Source organism: Helianthus annuus, chromosome 13 (assembly GCF_002127325.2).
Source record: "Helianthus annuus cultivar XRQ/B chromosome 13, HanXRQr2.0-SUNRISE, whole genome shotgun sequence".
Taxonomy (NCBI): Eukaryota; Viridiplantae; Streptophyta; class Magnoliopsida; order Asterales; family Asteraceae; genus Helianthus; species Helianthus annuus.
Genome location: NC_035445.2, coordinates 79394819 through 79411783, shown reverse-complemented (window position 1 = coordinate 79411783; position 16965 = coordinate 79394819). Strand labels below are relative to the sequence as shown.

At 38.3% G+C, this 16965-nt stretch overlaps 1 long non-coding RNA gene across 22 annotated transcripts; it reads right to left on the bottom strand.

Moving 5' to 3' along the window:
* Positions 1-10878: 10878 nt before the first annotated feature.
* Positions 10879-16520, bottom strand: LOC110898287. 22 transcript variants are annotated; one of them, XR_002569310.2, is made up of 13 exons: positions 16058-16519; positions 15678-15801; positions 15548-15607; positions 15326-15438; positions 14506-14632; positions 14190-14287; positions 14025-14086; positions 13337-13405; positions 13146-13209; positions 12852-13009; positions 12677-12742; positions 12133-12181; positions 10879-11249 (listed from the first exon to the last, which is right to left on the bottom strand). It is a non-coding gene; the product is annotated as an uncharacterized LOC110898287 (long non-coding RNA). The 22 variants fall into 22 exon arrangements; XR_002569311.2 differs by lacking the exon at positions 12133-12181 and adding an exon at positions 11338-11373; XR_002569308.2 differs by having other exon boundaries at positions 10879-12181.
* Between the last annotated feature and the right edge of the window lie 445 nt (positions 16521-16965).

Sequence of the window (16965 nt, the reverse complement as noted above, 5' to 3'; positions counted from 1 at the left end):
CATAAAGCAAACAAGTAAACACTGGTCCGAGCTATGAGGTCAAATGTGTCGAGCCTTGCACTTGGAGTGTAGTGTCGTCGCGAGTCACGGGTTATAGTCTGGTTTTCTCCAAAAAGATTTTCCCCTTTTTAAAACCAAGTTCACTATAACCAATGGCTCTGATACCAATCTGTCACACCCCCAAAATCCACCTGCGGATAACACCCGCTTCGAGGGCGTGACCGACCAGGATCCAGCCACCAATTATACTGAATACTTAAGTTGATAACAAAAGTAATACTTACTAATCATAAGCTTAGCAAATATTAAGTTCAGAGTTTAAAGTTTTAAGTTCAAAACAGTAATAAATAGCGGAAGCATAAGTAAGGTAGTTTAAACAATGTTCATGTTTCAAAATACGGTAACACCCAACACAGGGGTGAACAGACACTACACATTCCCAAGCAGCAAGCTCCTTCGTCACGGGTTACCTGCAAAGCATGCAGTAAGGGGTCAACAATAATGTTGAGTGAGTTCACTAGTTGTCCAGTTTTAATTACCAAAAACTTTGTTTCACCGGTTAATTTATCCGTTTATACATGCCCTGGGGAGCTACCCCAAAAGTTAGCGACTAAACTGTTTTTCCAATACCGAACACTAGGTAACCGTTGCGTATCCGCAGGATGCCCCGATGTCAATGTTCTATCATCATTGACGGATTTCTGAGTACATTAGTTCACGCCCGTCCCAAACCAGGGCACGGTGTGAGGCTGGTAAACACCTAAATAGCGCTATCAACTAATAACCCGCTCGCCTAACCCGGCGACTAATCGGTATTTGTAGTAGGGACTTGAGTGATAGAGTTTCGTTTAGTGCCGTTAGTTGCAATCCGTATAAACAGTAATTAACCAAAAGGTTTCCCAATACCCGGGAAGGAAAAGTAAGTTTTGTTCCCAATAACTAGGGAAGGTATGTAAATGGTATCCCCTTTTACCAGGGGATAGGGTTGTTAGTCTCGTGTCCCAAACCACCGGGACGCATGCTTTTAAGTTGTGAACTCACCTTGGGTTGCTCGGTAGGTTTAGGTTACTTGTCAATCACGTTGGTCACCACGTCCTAACATGGTTACCGGTATAGGTCAGGTTCGGTGTACAGGTAATCACGTAAGAACATATACAGGCACGTAACATTCATACAAGTAAACAGTGGGTCACTGGGCCGGCCTAAGTAATTAAGCAGTCAACAGCAACACATAATCCAGTCAACCGATAGTCCAAGTTAAACACATATGGGCCCAGTAACCAAAATGGACAGCCCACTCGCAACTAGCTGGTCTCGAGTCACAACCAGGTGGTTTCGACTTGTCACGCTGTGGTTGCGAGTCGTAACCGTGGTCTCGAGTCATCATGTTGTGGTTGCGAGTCGCAACCGACGTAGTCTCGAGTCGCAATCACGTGGTTTCGACTTGTCATGCTTTGGTTGCGAGTCGCAACGGTGTGGTTTCGAGTCGGAATGCTGTGGTTGCGAGTCGTAATGCCGTCGTTGCGAGTCGTAATCTGTCACTTTCATGTACACGTGATGATGCAGGTATGACAGTCCAAATTGTACCAAGAATTCAGGCCCATTTTAGGAAACTACCAATAAGGTTTCACTAACACTTTGCCAAAGCTGAATACTAGTAAAGATAGATCAAACTTTGCCATTTTTAAAACCTTCAAACCATATTCAAACAAGTTCTTCTTATGTTCATAGTTTTCTAGGGTTTTCATGCCAACATAAACACATATTTATGAACCGAAAATCTCATATTTTAACAAGATCATGATGCTAAACAAGAAAACATACATTATATAGCCGAAAATCTTATGCTAAACATCATCATTCTTGCAAGAAACAAAGAAGCATAGTGTAGTTGGCTATGAACACTTGTAAACTACCAATATCATGTCATTTTAGTCATGTTAACACATATTCACAAACTTTACAAAACAACCTAATAATCTTGCATAAACTTACTAACAAAACATTTTTCTAGTTTATTAATCACACATAATTTCTATGCACAAAAGATAACACAAAAGGTAGTACTAACCGGTTATGAAAGGAGGAGCCGAAAACAAAGAAAAGAGAACCAAGAAGATGGAGTGTCCGAGTGATAGTCTTGACCGAGTTTCTTGTCCGGGATCCTTGAGCTTGAACCGAAAATTGGAGGAGATGGTAATGTTGTTTGAGGGTTTCTAGTTGAGAGAAAATAGGAGGAGTGTGTGTTTGTGTGTTGTAACAAATGAGGGAAAGTGAGGAGAAGGTGGGATATATATACATGGGGTGTTTCGGGTTGGGCTTGGGGGTTTCGACCCAAACCGGTTACGGCCCAAAGGCCCACTCGCAACCGCCCGGTTGCGAGTCATGGTCTCGGGTCGTGGTTTCAGCTCTCATATAAATATATATATATACAATACATACATACATCACATATCATGCAAAAATCACGTTTCCATTTAATAATATTTATATACACACGAAATATTACAAGGTGATCGTTCGGAAAAACCTCGAGTGTCACAAAGATCCCCATAAAAACCTAATTTTCGCATATTAAACCTGATTTCCGTAACCCCTGAACCGTAGGCTACTGTCAGAACCGTAGGCTACTGTCGGCAGCTTATTCACAAAACTGTTTTCTTCATAACTTCTTCGTTTTAACTCCGTTTTCTTCCCTGTTTGCGCCCACGTCTTTGTAATCCAATTCTCTATCATATCACGCTTTAATATCTTTATTTACTCTCCATTTGCATTCTCCAAAACACCTCTAATCTGCATATTTAACCTGCAAAGCATCATTTTCTCATAGTTATCCAATTCCACACATATAAACACTCAAATATGCATAAGATTAGACATTAAACACATATAAATCACAATCCAAATACCATCCATCACCTGTTGATTCACACGGAATACCAGGAACAATTCTTCCAAAATTCGTTGATTCTCGTGGAATACCGAAAATTGGGGGTTTCACACTCAAGACACTCACAAGTGAATTGGGAGAAAAAATGACTTTTCATAAACTTCAAAATTGATTATCTTCCTCCCATTACATTCATATAAATAACAACGTAAATTCAAAACGGGCCTCAAAACACACTTGGGCCAAAAGCTAGAACCAAATAAAAGTCCACGAAAAGCACTAAAAAACATAAAAATATAAATAATTCATAGAAATAAGCGTTTTTGGGCCTTAACGTTGACCCAAACCACCTACGGTTGTTTGTAGAAAGATGGGCTTCGTTCTCACGATCGTTTCGCGTGGTCGCATGCCCGAAACGGACACCTGTAGCCCAAGTTAGAGCCATTTTAGTGAAGCCCCTTTTGTCACGCGATCTTGGGCCTCCAAATACAAGATGGCCCGCTCCTCCACACTTGGGCCCGCATCATTCCCCCTGGATAGACAAAATTCGCCCTCGAATTACCAACAGGTTCATCATCAGAAGAATCACCATAATAAGGCACCAGATGCTTCACGTTAAACACATCAGGACAACGAATGTGACTTGGCAGCTTTAGACGATACGCATTCGGATTGATCTTCTCCACGATTTCAACTGGGCCAATCTTCTTGGCTGACAACTTATTGTATTCCCCAACTATAAAACGATCTTTAGTCAAAACAGCCCAAACAAAATCACCTTCCTCGAACTCAACATGCCTACGCTTTTGATCAGCAGCTTGCTTATACTTCAGATTAGCTCGGGTCAAATGATCATACATAGCATTATGAACTTCATGTAAACCCTCTACAAAATCTTGAACTTTCTTTGGGACAGATCCAGAAACAGAAAGAGACATCAAATCAAGTGGTCCCCGAGGCTGAGATGAGTAAACTATCTGAAATGGGCTATACCCGGTGCTCCGATTAACAGCATGATTATGAGCAAACTCAGCTTGGCATAATTTTTGATCCCATGCATTCATATGATCACCAACCAAACACCTCAGCAAATTCCCAAGTGACCGATTAACAACTTCAGTTTGGCCATCAGTTTGTGGGTGATAAGCACTACTGAAGTTGATTGAGTATTTACCATCTTCACAAACTACGCCAAAAATGACTTAGAAAGCGGGTATCCCGATCAGGCACAATAAAAGAAGGTAGCCCATGCAAACGGTACACGTCCCGAAAAAAGAGTTGGGCCACATTAACAGCATCAGTCATCTTCTTGCAGGGAATAAAATGGACCATCTTAGAAAACCGATCCACAACAACAAAGATAGAATCATTACCCCTCTGAGTACGAGGTTACCCCAACACGAAATCCATACTAATATCAACCCATGGCTGTGAGGGAACTGGCAAAGGCATATAGAGACCCGCATTGGTAGCCGTCCCCTTTGAAACTTGACAAATACGACACCTCTTCACATAACGATCCACCTCTTTCCTCATATTAGGCCAACAATAAGAAGCTTGCACCAGCTGTATAGTACGGTCACGACCAACATGCCCTTCACCATGTAACTCCTTAATAATCTGTAAACGAAGACTAGAATCATGAATACATAGCTGATTCCCCTTGAACAAAAAGTCATCATGCAAAAGAAAATCTGACTTCTTCCCAGTTTCCACATCCTGCAAAATAACTGAGAAATAAGGGTCAATGGCTAACTGCTCACGAATGACCTCCAGACCCGGCACATCAACCCTCATAGAAACAAGCAGATTACTCCTATTGCTTAAGGCATCAGCAACCCTATTTGAAACACCAGTCTTGTGCTTGACCACAAAAGTAAACTTCTCAAGAAAGGCCAACCATCGCCCATGCTTATGAGATACCTTGTCTTAAGTACGAATATGCCTTAGGGAATCATGATCAGTGAATAAAACAAACTCCTTTTGAAACAAGTAATGACGCCAATGCTTTACAGCTTGGACCACGACATAAAACTCTAGATCATAAGTATTGTACCTCAACTTAGGCCCAGTTAACTTCTCACTAAAATAAGCAACAGGTCGACCACCCTGACTAAGAACCCCACCAATTCTAACCTTTGAGGCATCAGTATGAAGTTCAAAAACTTGAGAAAAATCAGGCAATACCAGAATTGGTGCTGTAGTGAGCTTCTCTTTCACAACTTGAAAAGCTAACTCTGCCTCATCTGTCCATACAAACGTCTTCCCCTTCATACGATCTGTCACTGGGGCCATAATAGAACTGAAGTGTGGAATAAACCGCCTGTAAAAAGAAGCAAGCCCATGGAAACTACGAACTTCAGTAATGGTAGTAGGAGTTGGCCAATTTTGAATTGCCGCCACCTTGGATTCATCAACCTGTATCCCATCACCAGAAACAACATACCCCAAGAATAACACTTTAGGGGTCATGAACACACACTTCTTGGTGGCTGCATAAAAACGGTCCCTGCGAAGTAAGGCCAAAACCTGCCTCACATGCACAACATGGTCACTGAAAGAAGCACTATAAATGAGAATGTCATCAAAATACACAACCACGAACTTCCCAATAAAAGGTCTAAGCAACTGATTCATCACACGCATAAAAGTACTTGGTGCGTTTGATAAACCAAATGGCATCACCAACCACTCATACAACCCTTCACGAGTCTTGAAGGCAGTTTTCCGCTCGTCACCCGGTCTAAGACGAATCTGGTAATACCCACTCTTCAAATATAACTTTGTAAAAATAGTAGCACCACTAATCTGATCAAGTAAATCATCAAGTCGAGGAATAGGAAACCTATACCTCACAGTAATCTTGTTGATTGCTCGACTGTCAACACACATACGCCAAGTGCCATCTTTCTTTGGAGCCAATAAAGCCGGAACAACACAAGGGCTCATACTTTCACGAACGTGGCCCTTAGAAATCAATTCCTCAACCTGCCTTCGCGTCTCTTCATGCTCACCATGGCTCATCCTGTAATGTGGTCTATTGGGTAACTGTGACCCAGGCTCCAAATCAATATGATGTTGGATGTCACGCAAAGGTGGCAATCCATCAGGCAATTCATCAGGGAAAACATCAGAAAATTCTTCAAGCAAAGGAACCATAACATCAGGAATGTTGACCCCGTCAACCACTTCCTTACCAATCAACACAAAAACATCGTCTCACGCCTCTAATTCATTCTCAAACTGAGAAAGAGTCAACAGGGTACCAGTGGGTTTGGCGGCTACTTCCTTGGGTTTATTAGGCAACAAAGTTATCTACACATTATCAAACATAAAACTGTAGGTATTAGAACGCCCGTTATGCTCTACGCATCAATCATATTCCCAAGGCCTCCCCAACAATAAATGAGAAGCGTCCATAGGTACCACATCACACCACACATCATCCTTATATGTTTTACCAACAGAAAAAGCAACAAGGGTACGCTTACTGACTTGTACCTCGCCTCCCTTCTTGAGCCACTGGAGCTTATAAGGTTTACGGTTGTTCTCCGTCTTCAAACCTAGCTTTCTGACAGCCTCCTCAGAAACTAGATTGTCATAACTTCCTGAGTCAATAACAAAGGTACAAACCTTTCCCAGCACAATACATGTCGAATGGAAGATGTTATGCTTAAGCCAATCATCACTGGCCTTTGGTGTATAGCATGAGCGCCTAACCACCAGACTCAACCCCACATCTCCAGCCACCTCCTCTTCTTCATACTCAATCTCCTCATCATAAACCGGGCCATCTTCATAAGTCTCACCAACCTCATCATCATCTTCCCATCCATCAGGTTCGTTAAACAAGTGTCTCTTCCCAGCCCTCTTACACTCTTCCTGGCAATGACCCGTCTCTCCATAATTAAAACATTTCATGTTACTAGTACAGCCCCTTTAGAACTAGATCCAGAAGCGCCACCACCCGGTTTTGCTTGGTTGGGCACAAAACGAGACGCCACATTGCCTGAACCCGAACTGCCTCCTGTCAAGGCAGAGGAGGCTGACCCACCACTACGTAGGTTTTGCTTTTCAAAAACCAGGGCACGCTGATGTGCATCAGAAATAGTCATCAGATCAAACAAATTCACAGACTCCATAATCGGAAGCCTTAGACCACCAATGTAACGAGAGACAAGTTGATCTTCAGTCTCTTGAATATCATTCCGAGCCACCAACTGATAGAACTCTGTTGTATAATCTTCAACCGTTTTGGATCCCTGCTTTAAATTCTGTAACCGATGGTACATTAAACGCTGGTAATTATGAGGAATAAAGTTGGCCCTCATGCACTTCTTCATCTTCCTCCAGGTTGTGACCTTTGACTTTCCCATCCTTTCATGAGACAGTTTCAGTTGTTGCCACCAAGCAGATGCCCTACCACGTAACTTGGTAGCAATCAAAGGAACCCTCTTGTCTTCGGGAACCTCTTTGAATTCGAACACCTTTTCAACCACAACAAGCCAGTCAATAAAATTTTCTGGATTCAAAGTGTCACCATCAAATTCTGGAATGCTAGTTCGCATTCCCGACTCCCAACGCCGATTACCATCTCCACGTTCTTCCCTTGGTCCACCTTCCTGTTCGTCATCGGAATCCGAACCGTCACCAAATGGATTACTAAGATCAGTACCATACCCATCATTGGGTCGTTGCCTCCTACGATTGATCAAGTCAGCCATCCGATCAGTCAACTGGTTGACCACTTGATCCAAACGTTGATCCATTCTTGCCATAAGTCGCTGCTCTAATTCCCGTTCATACACTTCATTGAGAGGCCTGTTGTTGTTTCTCCTCGGAGGCATTTTGAGCCAGGGATTTGGCTCTGATACCAACTGATGTAGACCAGGAAATGGGATACGAAATCGGACCTGTTGATTCACACAGAATACCAGGAACAATTCTTCCAAAATTCGTTGATTCTTGTGGAATACCGAAAATTGGGGGTTTCACACTCAAGACACTCACAAGTGATTTGGGAGAAAAAATGACTTTTCATAAACTTCAAAATTGATTATCTTCCTCCCATTACATTCATATAAATAACAACGTAAATTCAAAACGGGCCTCAAAACACACTTGGGCCAAAAGCTAGAACCAAATAAAAGTCCATGAAAAGCACTAAAAAACATAAAAATAAAAATAACTCATAGAAATAAGCGTTTTTGGGCCTGAACGTTGACCTAAACCACCTACGGTTGTTTGTAGAAAGATGGGCTTCGTTCTCACGATCGTTTCGCCTGGTCGCACGCCCAAAACGGACACCTGTAACCCAAGTTAGAGCCATTTTAGTGAAGCCCCTTTTGTCACGCGATCTTGGGCCTCCAAATACAAAATAGCCCGCTCCCCTACACTTGGGCCCGCATCAGCATTCCTGCAATCCATGAACATACTGCTGTTTAAATGTACATACATTCTTGTAAACCATGACATGAACCATACATTCCTGCAAACCATGATATATATGAACATACTTCTAATCAACATACATTCGTGTAAACATTTCATTAATTATACATAGAATTTCATAATCCGTTAATTGAACATAATCATCCATTAATTAACATATACACCCGGGTACAATACATAATTACAAAAATAAATAAATCAGGTTACACTAAATCATTACAAAAACCTGATTTACTTAGTCGGGAACTAAACTATATAATTAACCATCTAACTACCTACTCGATTCTATCAACCCAACCTCGTTCATAGATTCATAGATGACCTCGAACATGACATTGTTCCAAAACACTAGATTCATAGATGACCTCGAACATGGGATTTGGGGGACACAATATGTGGGTTGAGGTTTTTAGGTAAGAGTCTGATGGTGAAAACACTGAAAAGACAATAGTATCCCTTATTCTCACGGTCAAAGATGATCAACAAACATAATATACCCATTGTGTTTAACGTAAGGACTCAAAAGGACACAAAATGTTGGGAAGTGTAAACCTTAACAATCAGAGGAGTAAAAATAAAAGTTAGGGGCTTAACATGTTGGTGTGTGTAAACCACAAGGACTCAAGTTGTAATTTACTCAAAAATATATATATAAAAGTCCATCTCTTTCAAGTAATTTACTCAAAAATTATATATAAAAATTTCAAAATCTAAATCCCAATCCTCTTTATTCAATCTTCACCACATGCCACCAAGCCCCCACCACCACCACACACATTACTATCGCCACCACTACACACCACCACCACCGTTACCATCACCTCTCTCAACACTCTCTCTCCCTCTCTCTATAATGTGGTACCCTACCACCACTGCTACTGCATCACCACCAACATGGCTGACTTCTACAACTACCATCATCACCATAAGACGTCGGAAACCTAATATGAACCCTAGGTTGGGTCATCGAAAACCTATCGTCATCTCAGATCCCCCCATCTAACACCGGAACTACACAAGCCCACCACCACCATTACCTTTGTCCCCCCCACCTCATATATGTTTTTGTATAAAATAACACTGAAAATGGTGTAAACTGTAAAGGATGAAAAATGTAATATACCCTTTTATTTTTTAGTTTTCTCTCAAGAAAACAATATATTCATTTAGCTTTTTTTTTATATAGATAATTGGCAATAACAACACACTTACATCAAACTTACAAACATAGTATTCATGTATACATCAAGACTTATCAAAAATTACTTGTAATGTCATCCGGTTCTTGAATCTAGTCCAACCAGTCCATCCAATGGAGAGGTAAAGCGAACTATTCAATGTCAGGTTCGGGTCCTAAAAACATTGTTAATTAGCCAAGTTGTGGTATGCTGAAAATATCAATTAGTTCCTAAAGTCCAGCTGACTTGATTACCCTTAATAGAATTATTACAACTCTCATGGTATGCTGATTTGAATACCTTCAACACTTTTTTTTTTTCAAACCAGCTTTAACTATAAGTCTCTCTCTGATGTAACAAAACTGCTCTTGACCCGATGCTTTAGTTAAAATATTTTCCACTTGCTTTGACTAATGAAGCTTTAATTCAATCACTTTGTTATCAACCAAGCTTAAATGTGATGGTATTTGATGTTGATATGCATGATATTTACTCAAGAAAACTGCCGATTAATAAGCATAAAAACAAAGACAAAAAAAAAACGAGAATCAAACGTGAGACCATAAAAGAAAAAAAACTCAAAGAAACTTCAAGGACTCTATGAGAGAAACAAGAATACTACTTGTATGCTACATTGTTGCTACATAAAAAAGAAGAACTACGCCTATATATAACCGTCACGAGATCGCTTCACATATATGAGATGGAGACCTTCTTGAACACCAATTAGGGAAGACATATTTGGTAAATTGATAACATTAACAGAGATGTGCCAGCTGGAGATTTCTTGATCAATGGAACCCTGGTAAATTGATAACATTAACAGAGATGTCCCAGCTGGAGATTTCTTGATCAATGGAACCCTGGTAAATTGATAACATTAACAGAGATGTGCCAGCTGGAGATTTCTTGATCAATGGAACCCTAATATGCATTTGAATGAGAAGACGTGGAACATGAACAACTTTGGCCTTTGAGAAAGTTGCCAGCAGATAGTCCCGATACACATGCAATCATGGAGTTCGACATACTAATCAGTGTGACCTGGTTCCCGTTTAGAGTGTATATTGTTGATGGTAATACCGAATTCTAGGGTTGTGAATTCATGAATGGAGAGAGATGAGGATTGAGGAGGATCAATTTGATATTATTGTTATGAATATCTAACCCTAATCTCCTTAAATACACCTAAGGAAAACATAATTAGTTAATAAGGGTAAATCGGTCCATCAACAATTACCAATTAATATATTATAAGGTTTTAATATATTTTGATCTATATTATATAAACTAGGTTATAACCCGGGAGCCTCCCGGGTAAGAAAAATCACTTTATATTAATCAAATTATGCCGTTAAATAAAATAAAAAAGACATGTTTTCAAACTTTATTTTGTTTTATACAAGTGAATAATGCATGACGAATAAGATATCTTAATTAAACATTCCCGTCTTCAAAATTAACATTAATCGGACTCCACTTGTTCCATACAAACTCAATGCCCAGATCTGTAAAAGAAAGCCGTTAAATATGGTGTTTCAAGATCTTAACTTAGAAATTTCCCCAGCTCTCCAGACCCCACAACCAACTGTCCTCTCCAGTTCCATGCGCAAATTTTCTAATGGCTTCGGGTAGTAAGTTCAGTTTCGATTCTTTCTGACCGTCAGCTGCATACTCCAAGAAAAAGTTATAACACTTATCCTGTTCTTCACCCTTACTCATTTGATTGGCTAAAGAAGATCAAGAGAAAAAAGTTATCAAACAATACATATAACTCTTTTAGAACAGTATATACACGATATAAGAAAAAGTTATAACCCTTATCTTGTTCTTCATCCTTACTTATTTGATTGGCTAAAGAAGATCAAGAGAAAAAAGTTATCAAACAATACATATAACTCTTTTAGAACACGATACAATTGTTGCCTTCAAAAACCAAAACGCTCATCTAAAAAATGATGCAATAAACAATATGTAACTCCCTATAATAAATAATTACATACAGGGGCGAAGGTTTGTTGGTGCCCGGGGGTGCACCCGCCCACCCCAATATTTCGGTTAGAAGTGTATAGGTTTCGATTTTTTGTCCGGAAATTTTAAAAATTATATAGGATCGTCTCCCCCCAATTATATTTCCTAAATATTTATACAATATATAAATTAAAGTAAAGTTTGTTACCACTTTGTATATAAGTGATGTGTAGTTTTGTAAATATATTTTAACTCTTATTTGTTTAACCCTAGGTTACCCACCACACAATAAACTTAATCACAAATTTTTATGTCTAAGAACGGGTCCTTTGAATGAACGAAATTTTTTAGTTTTATTTGGAACTAATATTATTTGACTTGACTCGAATCTATAGCCGACCCGACCTAAAACATAACGACAGGAAAAAAAATTTGGGTCCTATCACTTTACGCACCCTCGAAACTTTTAGTCAAGTTCCGCCACTGATTACATATTAAATGTAATAATGAAAAATGATCAAATTGTAATTGTACTTTATGGAAACGGGCCAAATGGGCTACATGTTTTACTATTAAAGAAAAAATGTGAAATGACCAAACAGATCAAAAGTAAATAACATAACCAATTAACATGAGTACTACCTCAACTAAAAGTGTTCGTAGCTCTTGATCACGAGTTGCTAATAGATGTCTAAGATTAACCCATATAGAAGAAGGAAATTAGAAATGCCAAAAAGATTAATAAATGTTAGAAACCATATTTACTACCTAAGGTGCCTTCAGTATGTTCACCAAATCTCTCAAATAGCGAATTAGGTGCAAGATGATATAATAAAACATGTTCACAGTATTCAAATCTAATTGCCCATCTAATTGCCCAGAGGATTTCTAGTCTCACCTTCCTCCGTACCATTTCCAACATAATAATCATTGTCTCTCTATACCAATTTATTGAAGTTTTTGGCAATTGAATTAACATTATTTTTTTTCAAAGGCTCAAATATGATGTAAAGCCATGAGAACAGTTACAAACATTAAAGCTCAATTAATTATGATGTTTTTTTTCTTAAATAAAAAAATGGAGGATAACTGAATGATTGATCTAATTCTGACAAAAAAAAAAAATGCATTAATGGTGTTTTCTAAGGTTACAAAACTGAAATGATTGATCTAATATGTTGGTTACCTCCGTGTGTGGAACTTCTTTCGATGGCCTATCAGCAAAATAAGCATGTAAAGCTTTTAGAATAGCCTGCAATGCACAAACCATTAGAACTCATGTTTGCATAGCACAGATCTTTCAATGGATGAATTGGGTAAAGCGTTGATGTCAAAGGAAAGACAAATGAAGTGATACATACGGGTCGGACCAGGTCTACCCCAAAAAAGTCCTCATTTCTAATTACTTTAAAGATGTTAATGAAGATGGTGTCGGGCTAACTTTGGCCTGCGTCGACGTCGCGCAGTCGTGCATGTCAGAGCCTTGTGTAGGGGGTTTGCTTTTAAGATAATTAAAGCCCTAAAAAATGATTTCAAAAATTATATTAATACCAAAATATGTATTAAAATACACTTTACAAACTCGTTTGACCCATTCCTTTTTAGGTGTTTGTACTCAATTGTGGAGGTAAAGTTATGTCGCTACATGGTCTGACCTGGTAAGATACAACTACGCCGGGTGCACTTTGCCGTTCAAGCTCTGTAAGAAATGGCTCCAACCTGTTATATATACAAAATGTACTTTGACTTTGCTTAGAATGTCAAACTAATATTTGCAAAAACTGAGTTAATTATTTACTTTCTTTTTTCCAACTAAGATTTTTCGTGTGTTCAAAAAAATGAATACCTTTGTATTACATCATTATATGACTCTCCACAAGGCTATCGAAGCCTAAGTTTATCTTTCTTCCTTGGCCTTCATAAAATTAAACAAAAGACCAAATGTATAGAAACTACTCATACTTGGTAAAAAAAATACAAATAAAAAATCGACAGTTTCATATTAAACATATTCAGATTCATCAAGGCATATTCTTCTTTATTTCTTCATAAGTCATACCGTCGCATACACCAGCATTTATCTCATCAAGTGCATGCCATTATATATGTAACATAAAGAAAGTAGGGGCCTGATGAAACCATCCTCCTAAATGATCAGAGCAAATAATAACTTCCCTTGGCTTTAAACCGGTAAACAAAGTCCAATGGCCTCTAAATGTTGACATATATCATAAGAAGAAATAGTGAGAATGTCTGAACGCTGCCGCGGGTACTTATGTCCTTTTGGCGCACGTTGCGTGACGTGTTTCATGTTCATAACATATACTAATGGATTTAAAAAACATAAAGCATAACAGAGTAGAAAACATATGATATGTGAGATGTTTAAACATATGTTGCACTTTGCATGATCCGAATCTAAAGAAATCTAGCATAACAAAACAAACTTTCATAGTTTCATCACCATGCAATATTCTAGAACGATGTGTAATGACTGATGAATTTTTTTTACAAATAATTTTTAGTTTTTTTACCTGTAACACCTTCTTGGAGGACTCATTCATCGGCATCACTTTAAATCTGTAACTCAAATAGCCTTCGAATATCAAGAAGAAATCAATGGACTTATAGTCAGAGGCTATCTTTTTAGAAATGTAATTAAGAAAATAGTGTGCGGAAAATCGGTGTAGTGTCTGTACCATCAGAAACAGGGCCGGGGATTATCTCACTTCCACACCTAATCATGATTGTATCTTCAGATGGAACATCGGTCCCGTCAACAAATATTACATTTAGACTGCACAAGCAAAGAAAAATATTCATGTTGGTCCAATTATACCGACATAATAATTACCATCTTATAGAAAATAAGTAAAAAGTAAGCCTTTTATCTCTTATCATTAGAAGAATGTAGTTGTGAATGAAGAGAATATAATATAATCTTTTTCAAGTATGCAAGAAACGTTTTTGAAGGTTACAGTTTTGCGAGAACAGCCAAATTCGGTAATTAAGTACCTCTTATTTTGCAATGTTGCAGAACAGAGATCCGAATTTCTTGTAATTTTACACCGTCCGAGCTTTTCGAATGAAGGGACTTTGACCTCTGAGTGTATCTCCAGCTCATCAGACCGCAATTCAACATCTGCAATTCAACATCTGAATATTTGGAAATTGACGGCACTGGAACATGACAATAACGCTTTATACTCTTATTAATGATAAATAAATAATAATAATTATGTTTAGGCTTCTCTTCATCACCAATGTGTCAACTCATCTTCAGGAGACTCCATATCAGAACCTTTACCACTGAAAGTCACACATTGTTTATCTGTCGTTATATATCCTATTACACAATTCTGGCATTTAACTACTTACAATACAAAGTGGGTATGCAAAATAATAAGGGGGTAACTGGATGTGCAGCCAAAAATTAAGGTTCATAAATATGATTCTGATTTTGATTCTTTAAGGTCAAATAATAGAATATTGGACCAGAAAACAGATTTTGGAAAACTACAGTTGCATCTCTATCTTTTACTTTAAATGGTAATATGACAAATTGATTCTTATAGTTGTAATAATTACTTTAAGAACTCCCATTCAAACATCCCTATATCAATCAATGGTCAAAAAACGCATTGGTGATAACTTCAATCATCGGGATTACTTTGTTAACACATCAAAGCTATACATTTACAATAAACTGGATACCACATTGGCAATGGAATAAAAACAGACCAGTTAACAAAGTAATCATGAGATTTCAATTGGATGTAAGAATTTTTAGGGTTTTAGGTCGATCAATTGTGTCATTTGAGGTGGACTGGTTTACCTGAAAAAAGACGGAAAATACGAAAGCTGCCAGCATCTAGATAGCTAAATCTCGCTTCTTCTTTTCAATCAGAAAATGACTCATCTTACCCCATCATCGTCTGATTCATTTCACTATAGCACCATAGCCACCAATTAGTTTCCAAAACCCACCATAGAAATCCCTAATCCAGTAATCCCCCTATCTTTATTATAGGGGACTCAATAAAAAACAAACCTATACCTGATATGAAGTTCCCCAACGCCAGTCCCTCTCTATCGATTTGTCTCCTGTATCTCTCTTCTATTTAATAGCAAATATGTAATAAGAAACATCAATAGTTTTGTTCTAATAAGAAAACTACTATGTGTACCTGACCCGTTACAACCCACAATCACCACTTTCTTTGAAGAAGTCTGAGCTACACTTCTCTCACCCTTCTTCTTTTGTTGCCCGTCTTAAAACAGCCATTGACTTCATCTAACAACTTAATATCCCTTGATCATTTCCAAAATCCACAACCAAAAACACCTCATCAGTTGTCCATACATAAACATCCAAAGTGCATAACAAAGCAAATCTGACAGAAATCGATACTCCGACTATATATCATCCTATCATTCAATCTATCAAACTACAAAATAACGAAATCATCTTCAAAAAACAGAAAATTCTAACAGTAAATAAATGATTTCTCACATGGCATTTTCACATATTAAAGTGAAAGAAATGAGAAAAACACATATTACTAACCTGGGATTGTTCAAGGGACCAACAATATTGCTGAATAAAAGTGCATTATCTCCTACCCTATACCGATGATCAAATGATCAAGCTGTAATTTGGGGGAAAATGAGGTTTAGGATTATAAATAGCAGCAAAAAGAAACAGATCTGGCCCATAATGGATGATCTGGAAGAAGGATTTCAAGAAAAATCAACAAAATGAATGATCTAAACCTAGGGTAACTGATTCAGGTTTCAAGAAGATGGATGGCATCGATTGTTCAAAGATGCGAGTTAGGATTTTCATACTAAAAAAAGGATAGAGTCAAAGAACATATAAAAAAATCGGAGTGAAGAAGAATCATTTGATTCGTGTTTATCCGCCGCCGTAAAATCCACTTCAAGCAATCTCCACTTCAGACATGGCTGCGCTAGGGTTTTGAGAGGGAAGATAGAGAGAAAAGAGTTATGTCCTGTTGTTGAATGAAAAGAAAACTTTAGAAACAATATATACTCGGGTCAAAATCCGGATCCCGTGTATGTCCATATCAAGAAAAAAAGACCCGAAATTTTGGAGCCAAAACCAATTTCTAGATTGTCTAAGGTGATGCCACATTATTTTGCAAGCCCCCATATCATGCCACATAAGCCCTTATTTATCATGTTTATTATATATACTAGATGATAATGATGGCTACTATATTAAATACCTACTGTAAGGTCTCCTACCCAAGGATCTCACTCAGACAACAATCACCAGGTGTGCGGAAACCACCTAGCAATCACTACTGTATGGTATTGGATCAAGAAAGTATAGAACAAGAATGATGAAGAAGATGAATGACGTCACACACAGTGACAATGATTAGGGTTTCTTGAAGAGCAAACTTTCCACAAAAGAAATCGCCATGTATAACATATCACTAAGAGTTTATA